Below are 14,049 nucleotides of genomic sequence, written 5' to 3' on the forward strand. Positions count from 1 at the left end.
GTGCTGAATGGGTGGGGTATTTATAGGCCCCAACCCAATTCAAATTTGGAGCTCAAAACGATCAAATCCCGGAATTCCGAGATCAGGCGGTTGCACCTCCTGGCAGAGCTCGAAGACTAAGCCCAGGCGGTTGCACCTCTGTGTCAGGGGCGGTTGCACCTCCTGAGTCTGGCTCGGAGACTGAGCCCCAGGCGGTGCCACCTCTTGACTGAGGCGGTTGCACCTCTCTACCAGAGCTCGAAGACTGAGCTCAGGCGGTGCCACCTCTCTGTCAGGGAGGTTGCACCGCCCAGTCTAGCTCGAAGACTGAGCTCAGGCGGTGCCACCTCCTGGCTAGGGCGGTTGCACCGCCCAGTCTCGTTGGGAGGCTTAGCCCAGGCGGTGCCACCTCCTGGCCTAGGCGGCTGCAACTCCTGGTGCAATTAGAGTCCGAATGGTTAGCTCCATTCGGCCCAATTTCAGTCTTTCAGGGGCCCAATTGCCCCAAGATTAAGCTAATGGGATCACCTCCCATTTTCCAACTTAATCAACGTGCTAACTACGATTAGATCTAAGACAATTTCTACAGCTTTGCTTCGGTGCGTCAATCGCTTCTTCCGGCGAGTTTCTGGCGAACTTCCGTCGATCATCCGATGAACCCTCGGTGATGCTCCTGCGGACTTCCGGCAAACTCCTGGACTTTGCGATGATCCACTTGGCGAGTTCCGACGAGCTTCGCTTGGCAAGCTTCTAGACTTCTCGGATCTGTTCTCGCAGAACCTCCGACGACCGTCCGAACTTCCGTCGAACTCTCGAACTCCCAACGTGATCATGAACTTGACTCCGGCGTAACTCCTGCTGCTTGTCTAACTTTCATTGTAGTTAATCCTGCACACTTATCTCAACACATAGATTAGACAACAAATGACAATTGACTTCATCATCAAAATCTGAGATTCAACAGGTGCTTCCTCCAATTGTTTTTTAATCTTGCTAGTATCTGAATCTTCCTGCCATTCCATCTTAATATCCTCAAGGAAGTCGCTGGTCGGAAGTGAAACGGCCGAAACTTCATCTTGCTCGGGTAGCTACGAAAGCGCATCTGCAAGAACATTCTCTTTCCCCTTTTTGTAAGTTATTTCATAATCAAATCCAAGAAGTTTTTTACCCATTTTTGCTGCTCAGGGGATGGTATCTTTCACTCCAAAATGTACTTGAGGCTTTTATGGTTGTTTTTAATTTGAAATCGTTGACCAATCAAGTAGGGTCTCCACCTCATTGCTGCGCGCACAATGGCGAGCATCTCCTTATCATATATTGACTTATTTTGATGGGAGGGAGATAATGCCTCGCTAGTGTATGCGAGTGGTCGACCATCTTGCATGAGAATTACTCCAATTCCGACTCCAGATGCGTCAGCCTCAATAATGAAGGGTCGGTTAAAATCTGGTAGTGTTAGCACTAGCGTCGTAGTCATGGCTGCCTTAAGTTTGTCGAAGGCAGCGGAGGCTCTGTCCAACCATTGGAAGACATCTTTTTTCAATAAGGAAGTAAGTGGTGCACTAATCTCACCATAGTTTTTCACGAACTTATAGTAGTAGCCTGTTAAACCTGGAAAGCCATGTAGCAATTTTACGTTCCTCGGGGTAGGCCAGTTTTGCATTGTTTCAATTTTGAAGGGGTCCACTGTCACACCTTCCTCTGATATGATATGCCCAAGATATTCCACCTTCTGTTGAAGAAAGCAAAAATTTGTTGTGTGTTCAAAAGGTGGTTTTCGGTATGTCTTCTTCGCGCACTCATATTTGATGATACCCGGATCAAAGGTCCAGCTTTGTAAAGGTTTGTGCTCCCTTTGATCTAGCAATTCATCTACTATTGGAATAAGGTATTTGTCCTTGATGGTTATGCCATTGAGAGCTCGATAATCAATGCATATTCGCCATGTTCTGTCCTTCTTGCGTACAAGTAGCACCGGTGCAGAGTAGAGGTTGCAACTTGGCCGAATAAATCCTGTTTCGAGCATCTCTTTTACAATCCTTTCTATTTTATCCCTCTAGAGATGTAGATATTGATATGGCCGAGTATTTGTTAGAGGTTTGCCTGAAAGAATCGTTATATAATGATCATGCCGACTGGTAAGAGATAGGTTGTGCGGTTCGTCAAATATATCTAAAAATTTAGCAAGCAAAGGAAGTAGGTTTGGATCTTCAAATTCTATTGGCTCTCCCTTAGTTTGCTGCTCAAGTTGTACCAAAAGGCCGCTGCATGCTTTATGCAAAACCTTCTTCATTTGTTGTATGCAAATTATCGTTACGTCGCCCTCACGTTTCCCATGCAGTATCACCAGTTTCTCCTTACCGTAAAATTTTATAAATAGTTGATAAAATTCCAAGAAATATCACATAATGTCATCAACCATTTAATTATGAGTATGGCCTCATGATCATCAAGAGGGAGGAGGAAGAAATCTACAATTATCTCTTGGTCCTACAGCAACAGTTTCACCTGCGGGCACCTATGATCACACTTCAAAATCCGTCTGTTGGCGACCTTAACGACAAACCTGCTGCAATTCTCAATAAGTAAGTTCATATGGACAGCAACCTTACTGTTTAGGAAGTTATTAGTGCTGCCCGTGTCGATGAGAACAGTGATCGGTTGCTGTTTGAGAAGGCCTCCAACTTTCATCGTTTGCGGGTTTGAGTAGCCAGCTAGTGTATGTACCGTAACTTCAGTCGGTTGTGGCTCTTCTTCTACATCTTTTTCTTCATGTTCAAGGCTCTCTTCTAAATGTTCAATGACCTCTTCTTCTATCGGTTCAATCATAAGAAGTCCTCCTTTACTACAGCGATACTCACGGCTCCACGGCTCGTCACAATGCCAACATAACCCTTTCGCATATCATTCCCGAAGCTCTTCTCTTGTTCACCTCTTTGGTGTAGGGACTTGGTCAATAGTAGGGGGGGCTGAGGGCTTCAATATTAGTGGTTGAGGAGTGACCCTAGTCCTCCGAGCTTCATGGTTCAATTGCTCCTCTTGATGTCGTGCGAAAGAGATGGCTGCCATAAGCGTATACGGTTGTTGCGCTTTAACTTCTCCTCGGATCTCCGGCTTCAAGCCTTCAATGAAGGTCCTCAATAGCTGTTTTTGAGACCAATCATGAGTTTGATTAGATAACCTTTCAAACCTGGTTTGGTACTCCTGAATGGTGGAAGTTTGTCGGATCTTTGCTAGTTGTCCATCAATGTTCTCGTAATCGATTGGTCTGAAGCGGATCAGTAGTCCTTCTTTGAATTGTTACCATGAAAGGACTCCGTAAGTATGTTCAAACCAGTCAAACCACTGTATAGCATCCCCTTCAAGATGTATAGCTATAATTTTCACCATAGATGCATCCGCGGTTTTTTGGTACTGAAAATATCGCTCCGCGCGCGAGATCCAACCAATCGGGTCTCCTTCCCATCTAGGGAAGTCCACTCTCAAGCATGGATAGTTGGGTTCAGTCATAGAGCCTCCCCTCCCTTGGAACTCATCTCTTCGAGCCTGGTGCGATTGGGCAAAGCTCTCTCCGTGATATGATTTTTTCGGGCTTAGTGGTCGGCCCAATCTGAGTTCGGTAAAGAGCGTCCGAATCTTATCCTCCATTCGCGCCTCCAAGGCTTCAAATTTAGCATTGATTGCCTCCTTAGATGCCATAGTATATGCCTCCAAATCTATGATGTTAAGATCTCTCTTTTGTTGTCAGGTTAAAGGCATGTATAGTTGAGAGAAGTGATGGTCGAAAGGATTGGTGGATCGATGGATGTAGGCTACGATTTAGGCTTGTTTTGTGTGCAGTTTGAGGGTGTGGTTTAGTGGAGTTTTAGGGCTATGGATGAATGTTTTGGATCTATGGTAGATGGTAGCAAAGGTTTGATAGAAATCAGTGGAAGTTGCAGCAAGTATGTGCTGTCTTGTAAGAGTAGAATTGTCGTCGAAGAAACAACGGTTTCTCGACGTAATTTCCACCAAAAACTTGAGAGAATTGAGGAGGGAATTGATAGCAAAATCACAGTTAATATGACAGCAAGGATATCTAATTTAATTAAGAAAATTTCGGCAGTATAACAGCAAGGAAATTGGTGCAAGTTGCGATTGCAGAATTCTCGTCGAAAAATTTCAGCAGGTTACGATGAAAATTTGCAGCAACATAAAATCGTTTTTAGAGATGAATTTCTTAATAGATCAATCTTAGATGGAAGCCAAGATGATCTATGAAGTGTAAAAGAAATTTCATTCAAAAAAGATTGCAAATAGATGGGTTAAGGCAACAATATGCGGCTGAAAGTTTCTGCAGCACCGATTTTTAGGTATAGCAGATTGGACGTAAATGATCAGTGGTTTATATTGAGAATTTTTTGATGAAACCAAAGGGAAATCTACTGCTAGGAAGTTTCAAAGCTATCCTAAAAATTTCGTCGAGATTTGGATAGAAACAATGTAGTATCAAGATCAAACAAACAGTGCTATGCGGCTGAAATTTTACAGTGCAGATTTTCAAGTATAGTAGATTTGATGTAAAAGATAAATGGTTTGTATTGAGAATTTTTTGAAAAAACCAATGGGAAATCTGCTGTTAGGAAGTTTCAAAGATGTCATAAAAATTTCATAGAAATTTGGATAGAAAAAGCATACTAGCAAGATCAAACAGATAGTACTATGCGGCTGGAATTCTGCAATGTATCTTTCGTCGTAGAGATGAAAACTTTGTGACAAAATGTTTATGCAGCAATATAGGAACAGTTTTTTTTTTTGGATTTTCGAATAAGGATAACTAAATTGCAATAGCAGTAAGGTAGGAAACCAGAACCTGTTGCAATTCACAGGGAGATCAAAGGATGATCCGCGGTGGTCGAGATGATGGCAGAATTCGACGATGATCTTTTAAGCAATTGTGGGAATTGCTTTGAGCGGTTGTGGAGGGCTGATGGATGGCAGTGGAAGGGCAGTGAGATGCCAAGAACGCTGCTCTAATACTAGGTGTTAGAACCCTTGTAGATTCTAAACTTGGGGTTGATCTCTTTAGGGGATCGGCCTCGTTGGAACTCTATAGGGGTTCCTCCCTCCAAGTTGCTGCTCAAAGGCTGCAGAAAAGATTCATCTATTGCTTTTGAAAAGAGGTGGAATATATGACTATTTATAGGGCTTCTAAACCCTAACTCCTAATAGGACTCTTACTTAAGACTCCTACTTCTAAACAACTCCTAATAGGACTCCTACTCAAGACTCATACTTCTAACCAACTCCTAATAGGACTCCTACTCAAGACTCCTATTCCTTTACAATTCCCTATTCTTCTCTAAGAAATAACCTCCTAACCCTAGCCGGCCTCTTCACCTCTTTAATAGGGGTCGGCTTAGGTAGGTTTTACATGAATGTCCCTCTCAATTAGGACTCTCCTATCTATAGTCCTAACATAGGTGTAGTCCGTCCCATTGAACATGAGCGGACGTGTAATAAAGTGACCCTCTTGGTTTCCCACATATGCCATCTCTCTTGAGTTTTAATCTAACTGAGAGTGAACTTGCTTTGATACCAGTTGTTATGATCAAGAGCACTAAGAGGGGGGGGGGGGGGGGGGGGGGGGGTGAATTAGTGTAGCAAAAAATTTTCGTCGGTTCAAAAAGACTTCGTACGAAAACTGTTTCGGAAAGATCTTTAACTTGAGAGCAAACGAAAGTATAGTTGATGTGGTACGATCCTTGGGTGAATGGGAAAAGTATATTTCAATTATATGGTGATAGAATACGAAAAGATATTGGGGCTCCCAAAGATTGGAAGGTTTCCGAGTTCATTGCTAATGGTACCTGGTGTCTCCCTACTCCTATTTCTCCTGAAATGTTATCACTTTGGCCAACTATCACAGTTATTCCAATCAGGAACAACCCTTCAGATGTATTTATTTGGCTTCATGACAATGGTAAATTTAGTGCCACATCCGCATGGAATCAAATTAGGCAAAGAAATAACAAGTGGCTCTCAAGCAGTTGGACATGGGATCGACCGGGATCACAGAGACATTCCTTATGTACATGGTAGGCCCTTCTGAATAAACTACCTACAATAGATAATATTAAGAGAAGAGGCATCTATCATGTTAACCGATTCTCCCTTTGTTTGCAACAAGAAGAAACTATTGACCACCTCTATTTTGCTTGTGAATATACTAAATGGATATGAAAGGAGATTCTCCAGCGATTTGAACTCAATAGGCTGTCGCAACCAAACTTGCATCAAGAATTAGGCGACCTCATACAAAGTTTCTCAAGAAAAGGACCTCTTACACAATTGGCAAAGGTTACTTTCAGATGTGCTATTTGGTGGATGTGGAAGGAGAGATGTAGCAGAATCTTTGAATGTCAACACACAAACAATGCTCAGCTCTTGACAGAGATTATTAGAGACTCAAGATCATGCATGGAGCATAATCTCAAAATGGAGCACTTTACACGAAGAGAAAGAGATATTTTTATCAAATTCAATTTTACTATTAGCTAAAGATCTTGGCAACGATGTTAAATGCTGTAACCAATGGTAGTCTTGGCACATCTTAACATGCTCGTTACAGTTAGGAGTTAAAGTCTACAACATGTGTAGTCATAACTACCACATGTGTACTCAATGAGTTACCTGACTTTGTCTATGACTTGTATAGACAAAGCTATTTGTAGAAACGTTACACATAATCAATTTACTTTTACTTACCAAGATACAGAGCATAATGTAAATGCAAACCAAGATTTAGAGTGGTTCGGTCAATCTTGACCTACATCTACTTTTGGTTTTCTCCTCTGACGAGGACACTGACATCCACTAGAGGCCTTCCTTCTATAGGTGAAGGCCAACCACCCTTTTACAGCTTTTCTCCTTTTGACTGGCTTATGAGACAACCCTTACAAGTTTTCACTCCTCTCTTGAATGATCGAGACTTAGAAAGAAAAGAGGGAGAGGAAATCTAGCCTTTTATAACACTTTTAAGCTCTTAAAAACTCAGAATAAAACCAAGCTTTCGGTTTCCATTCATGTAGAAAAGGGTGGGGTTTAATATAGGCCCCAATCAGTTTGAATTTGGAGCTCAAAAGTGTCCATTCCTGGATTTTCGGGGTCCTGGTGGTACGACCGCCATAACTGGGTGGTACTACCGCCTGTCATCTGTCATTGAGCGGTACTACTACTTAGTCTAGGCGGTACTATCGCCTGACATCGCTTGGAGACCGAGCTCAAGCGGTACCACCGCCTGACAAGGGCGGTACCACCGCTGGCAGTAATAACTATCGGCGGTACCATCGCCTGACAGGGGTGGTACTACTGCCCAGAACTCCTAGGAGACTGAGTCTCCTGAGCGGTGCCACCGCTGGTACTTGCGGTGCCACCGCTTGCCAGGAATTCTAAGTCCGAATTGGCTGATCCATTCAGCCCAATTTGGGTCTGCCAAGGGCCTAGTTGGCCCCATATTAAGTTAATGGGATCACCTCCCAATCGTAACTTAATCTATATGCTAACTATGACAATTAAGACATCAAAATTGCATATCGTGTTCCGGTGTGTCAATCGCTTCTTCCGGCGAGCTTCCGGTGAACTTCCGGCGAACATCCGACGAACCCTCGACGATGCTCCGGCGGACTCTCGGCAAACTCCTGGACTTGCGACAATCCTCTTGGTGAGTTTCGATGAGCTTCTTTAGCAATCTCCTGGACTTCTCAGATTGTTCCCTTAGAACCTCCGACGACCGTCCGAACTTCCGACGAACTCTCGAACCCCCAACGTGATCTTGGTCTTGACTCTAGCTTAACACCTGCCGCATGTCTTACTGCCATCATAGTTAATCCTGCACACTTATCTCAGCATATGGATTAGATAACCAAATGACAATTGACTTCATCATCAAAATCCGAGATTCAATATTCTTGAGTTCTTAGTGTCATATCCTTCATGTCCTTTGGAAGGTTGTTCTCAAGCTCTTCATGAGCATTACAAGTTATCTCATAGGTCATTCGTGACCCGATTAGTTCTTCGAGAGGAAAGTTATTTAATTCCTTGGTCTCTTGAATGACCGTTACTTTAGGGTCCCAACTCTTTGGGAAGAGATCTTAAAATTTTATTAACAAGTTCAAAATCCGAGAAACTTTTACCAAGTCCTTTTAAACTATTGACGACATCCGTAAATTAGGTGTACATGTCTCTAATGGTCTCACTCGGTTTCATCCGAAACAACTCCTAAGTGTGCACTAAAAGATTAATTTTCGACTCCTTCACTCTACTAGTGCCTTCATTAGTCACTTTGAGTGTGTGCTAAATATCAAAAGTCGTTTCACAAATAGACACATGATTGAACTCGTTTTTATCGAAAGCACAAAACAAGACATTCATAGCCTTAGAGTTTAAAATGAAAGTCTTCTTCTCCAACTCATTCCAATCGTTCATTGGAAGAGAAGTCTTTTGAAACCCATTTTCTACAATATTCATTAATTTGAAATCTATTGAAATTAGAAAGTTCCTCATTCGAGTCTTCCAATATGTGTAATCTGTCCCATTGAATATGGGCAGACGTGTAATTGAATGACCCTCTTGGTTGTTGGCAAATGCCATCTCTCATGGGTTTTAAACCAAATGAAAGTGAACCTTTCTCTGATACCAATTGTTAGGATCAAGAGTGGCATTGAGAGGGGGTGGGGGGGTGAATTAGTGCAATGGAAAACTTTCCCGATTAAATCTGATTCCGAAAAATATTCATTTCGATTCAATCCGTTTTAGAGAAAAATTGAATTTGAAGGCTTTCGTAAAAGTGCAAAGAGAATATTAAGGAGGTTTGTAGTAATGTAAATTGCATAAATGAAAAGCAAACTAGAATTTAGGGTAGTTCGGTCGTTGTGACCTACATTTTCGGATTCCTCCTCCGTCAAGGTCACCGGCGTCCACTAATGGCCTTCCTTCAATAGGCAAAGACCAACCACCTTTTACAACGCTTTCTCCATTTCACAGGCTTAGGAGATAATCCTTACAAGTCTCATACCTCTCTTGAATGATCTCAACACTTAGAAAAGGAGGAGGAGGACTCTAGCACTTTTATAACTTTCATACAGATAAGGGTGGGATATTTATAGGCCCTCAATGGCTTCAAAATTAGAGCCAAAAAGTGTCATTTCTACCTGATAGAGCTTGGAGATTGGGCTCTGGTGGTACCATCGCTTAACAGGGGCGGTACCACCACCCAGAATTCCTGGGCGACCAAGTCCCAGGCGGTGCCATCATCGGCCATGTTTTCAGGTGCTAAATGGGTTGTTCAATCCAGCCCAATTCAGCCCTGTTAAGGGCTAGTTGGCCCCTAACTAAGTTAATGGGATTACCTCCCAATTCTAACTTAATCTATTGTTTAACTACAATAACTAAGACATAATCAAAGTACTCTTGTTCCGATATGTTAATTGCTCTTCCAGCGTGCTTCCGGTGAACTTCCGACGAACTCTTGGTAATGCTCCGGCGAACTCCAAGCAAGCTCCCAGACTTTACGATCATCTTTTTAGCGAGTTCCGACGAACTTCTTTGGCAATCTCTTGGACTTCTCGGTTGGTTCCAGCAGAACTTCCGACGAACTCTCGAACTCCTAATGAAGTCTCGATCTTGACTCCAGCACAACACCTACTTTATGTCTTACTACTGTCTTAGTTAATCCTGCACACTTTTCTCAACATATATATTAGATCAAACAATTTACAATTGATTTCATCTTCAAAAAGAGAGATTTAACAAAAGATCCACTTACAACCAATGGGTATAATACCCTTGGGTGCATCAACTCGGTTCCAAACCTTATTAAAGTATATGGAATCAATCTCAGAATTCATGGCTTCTTGCCACTTCCTGGGGTCTATACTCCTAATAGCCTTCTCATAGGTTTAAAGATCAATATCCTCAACATCCTCTCCGCTAATATGTCTCATATATCACTCAGGAGGATGAGATACTCTACCAGACCTACGCAAAGTTGTAACTTATGTACTAGGTGCTAGTCATAAGTGTACTGCAAGCCAATTACGTGAGTGATAACACATGTGATATGACACACATTCTTTTTGCTGATTATATTATTTGGTATTTTATCACACACACACACACACACACACACACATATATATATATATATATGATCAATATCCTCAACATCCTCTCCTCTAATATGTCCCATATGTCACTTAGGAGGATGAGATACTTTACCAGACATACGCAAAATTGGAACTTATGTACTAGGTGCTACTCATAGGTGTATTGCAAGCCAATCACATGAATGATAAGACATGTGACATAACACGCATTCTTTTTGCTTATTATATTATTTGATATTTTATCACACACACACACACTCACACACACACACACACTATATATATATATATATATACACACACACACATACACACATATATTGTGATGTCCATGGATATATGCAATGAGAATCGAATCATGATGAGATCATGATAATAAGACCGATTCACAAATCCTAAATAATCCTGGTCATAGGTTACTTGAGAGGGACATAGAGATAACTAGATAGCCTAGTGTGCTGTATACCCATCCATATGATAGAGGCAGCTGGTCTCATAGTTACTCGTGTGGGGACACTAGAGATATAATGTAGGTGCTCATTGGAGAATTAGTTCACTGAGTGATTTGCTCATAGAATGCTAGATGGTTGATGATGCCTTATTATTAGCCAACAATTCTGTCACACCCCTAAAAATATCCATGATATTTAAAATCTTTCGTCACAACTAACCCAGGATCCAAACACACATTTGAGGTCACTAAGAAAACATTCAAATCAAAAATTTCGCTTCTATAATCTACCAATTCATATCCCTGTGCAATTCATAAACCTAGCACACATCACTCGAAAATTTATACCATCTGAACCCGACTCATCAAAATAAAAACCACAATATAAGTCCACAAGTGGGGAAATCTATGCAGTCACCACAATCATCGATTTACCATAAGTTCATATCATTACACAAATTTAATTTAACATTCCAAAACCCTATACATGAGGGATCCTTTAACTTACACAAAATCCACAGGTTTAGATTCATAGTCACATTTCATTAGATGCAAGGTAGCTTATACACAACTACATATATGCTAACAAAAGTTCTGCCCAACGTCTTCTAAACTTTCCACTGCCTCAGCCCATTCTTAACATTTAAGCAAGCGATACGCTATCCTGAAAAATTTATCAACAAACGGGGTGAGCATAAAGAGCTCAGCAAGTGACTAACATATCCATATCAAAATAGTACAATTTCCAAAGAGATACAGTATCAAAACACAAAAGCAGAATATACGATTTCGTATACATAATATCATTAGGAGCAGAATCATAATTGTCCTTTTTAATCATACATATTTGGTTCCTGACAGATGGGGCATAGAGTAATTGGAGCATATCAGAAACAAAGGAAACATATCGGAGCTTATCAATGGCATATAAAATGTTCCAGAACACATCAACGATCTATGGAACATTACGAAGCAAACTCAATAGTGAATGAAGCATTTCAGAGCATATCAAACTCATATGTCGTACAGAAGCTCAAACGTCGTCCTTGACGTTGCAATCATATCATACTTATCCAGAGCACGAACAGAATTAACTCACCAAAACTCTGGATGTCACATCAAACATATAGAGGGTGTAGTGGGATCTCAGTCAGAATGTGATTCATCCATTTCTGAATGACCACCTGACAAAAGTCTCCCACGTCTGGGAGCTCCATCCACCCACGTCTAGGTGAAGTCAGAGGGGGCCGGCAGAGCATCGCAGGCTCTATGCATAACTCCCTTTACCATTTCTGGCAAAGGTTCACAACTCCCTTTACCATTTCTGGCAAAGGTTCACAACTCCCTTTACCATTTCTGGCAAAGGTTCACAATATCCCACACACCAGAGTACAAGAAGGCAGTTTCAACAATAAGCAGCATATAACGGAAGCACACGCGGAACAACCAAACGTACATGTGCCTTTTCAAAACAATGATGCAAGGAACAAATCTCTCACAAAAGTATTCATTTTAGGAAAGAATTGAAAGCAAGAGTGTACAGGGATTCCAAGCAATCATAATCAGCTCAATTCCAATAAGAAGGTTAGACAAATTCAGATATCCAAAGGAATGGAACCAAATACGCGAAATCGACCAAAGCTCGATTTCGGACAGAATTCCAGTGGCACATCAACAAATATTTTAGAGTAACAATTATGCTCCAATACCCATAATAAGGCTATGGTCGAATCATATATCAATCTATATTAAGATGGAACAGATTTCATATGAAACAGGGCTCCCAACACTGAGTTACCTCTGATTTGGTAACACAAGGTCAAAATCACAATCACTGTGTTACAGAATTTATAGGGTCGGAATCAACAGACGATAGGGTGGGCAATTTAACTCCAAAATTTTCAAACTATATGTCAAAAGAGAGAATTTCAAGTCTACTTTCAAATAAAATCAGTTTGATACAAATCAGAATTTTCAACAGGAAGTTATAGGCGTTTTAGTATCGAAAGGTCAGAAATCTGAACTCTGTTTTACAGCGTCTATAGGCTCTTTTGAAACAAATTTTTGGGTAAGTATTCGGTGTCCAAAATCTACAAAATCGGTGTCAAAAGAAACACATACGAGTCTAATTTCAAACAAAATAGTTCCTGCCTGAATTCTCATTCTATATTAAAACTTATAGCCGAAACAGTGCTTAGGGGTCAGTTTACCGAAAGACTTTCAGAATCCAATGGTTTAAGTCCAAAGAGAGATATATCAGTCTCTAAATAGAAATCTTCCAATTTATTTTGAATCAACATAAAAACAGAGTCAAATACTTATGTAGGATGGGGTTAGAACACTTGCCTTTGCAAATCTTGACCCGAAATGACAAGATTAAAGCAAGAACCCTAAAAGCCCCAATTTTCTTTCTCTTCTTCTTCTTCTTCTTCTTCTTCTTCTTTCTTTCTTTCTTTCCCTGATCACCCACGAGCTGCCTCCTCTGCTTCCTTAACAACGAAGGCAGAGAGGCTTAAGCGGTGGAATTTGTCATTTGGTGCATTTTTCAGTTTAGTCCTTGTTTTTATCATATTCACGATTAGGTCCTTAGGGTTTACATATAGATCCTCAGATTTTTTTTTGAACAGATCTCCCAAATCTTAAAAATAAGTTACCTCTGATTCATACTCTATTTCTTGTGTCAATTAAAAATAGATGCTTACATTATCACCAGAAATATTATACGAAAATTCGGAAATGAGGGGTGTTACACTCTCCCCCCCTTAAAAGAAAAATTTAGTCCTCTAAATTTATCGTACCTCTATTCGATGAAAAGACGAGGATACACCTTTTTCATTTCCTCTTCTAGCTCCCAAGTTGTCTCTTCTCCAGAATGATGTCTCCAATTTACTTGAACCAATGGGATGACCCGATTCCTTAGGACTTTTTCTTTCTTATCAATAATCTGAATAGGCTCTTCCACATAGGATAGATCTTTATCGAACTCCACCAGCTCATACTTAATGATGTGAGAAGGGTCATACATATACTTTCTAATCATCGAGACATGAAATATATCATGGACATGGCTCAATGCTGGTGGCAAGGCAATCCTGTAAGCGACAGAACCAACCCTCTCAAGAACCTCAAAAGGTCCAATAAATCTTGGGCTTAATTTTCCTTTCTTCCCAAACCTCATAATGCCTTTGGAAGGGGAGACTTTTAAGAATACAAAATCTCCGATTTCAAACTCAATATCTCGTCTTCTATTGTCAGCATAACTCTTTTGACGACTCTGAGCAGTTTTTAACCTTTTCCTTATTACTTGAATTTTCTCGGTAGTTTCTTGTACCTTGTCCGGTGCTAATAGCTTTCTGTCTCCAACTTCCTCCCAACATACAGGTGTTACGCACTTTCGCCCATATAGAGCTTCATAAGGAGCCATCTGAATACTTGAATGATAACTATTATTATACGTGAACTCAACAAGTGAAA

The 14,049-nt window shown here is 41.0% G+C and overlaps 1 long non-coding RNA gene across 1 annotated transcript; it reads right to left on the minus strand.

Moving 5' to 3' along the window:
* Positions 1 to 10,960: 10,960 nt before the first annotated feature.
* Positions 10,961 to 13,093, minus strand: LOC135652596 (uncharacterized). The gene is made up of 2 exons (XR_010502157.1): positions 12,922 to 13,093; positions 10,961 to 11,239 (listed from the first exon to the last, which is right to left on the minus strand). It is a non-coding gene; the product is annotated as an uncharacterized LOC135652596 (long non-coding RNA).
* Positions 13,094 to 14,049: the final 956 nt, after the last annotated feature.

Source organism: Musa acuminata, chromosome BXJ3-11 (assembly GCF_036884655.1).
Source record: "Musa acuminata AAA Group cultivar baxijiao chromosome BXJ3-11, Cavendish_Baxijiao_AAA, whole genome shotgun sequence".
Classification (NCBI taxonomy): domain Eukaryota; kingdom Viridiplantae; phylum Streptophyta; class Magnoliopsida; order Zingiberales; family Musaceae; genus Musa; species Musa acuminata.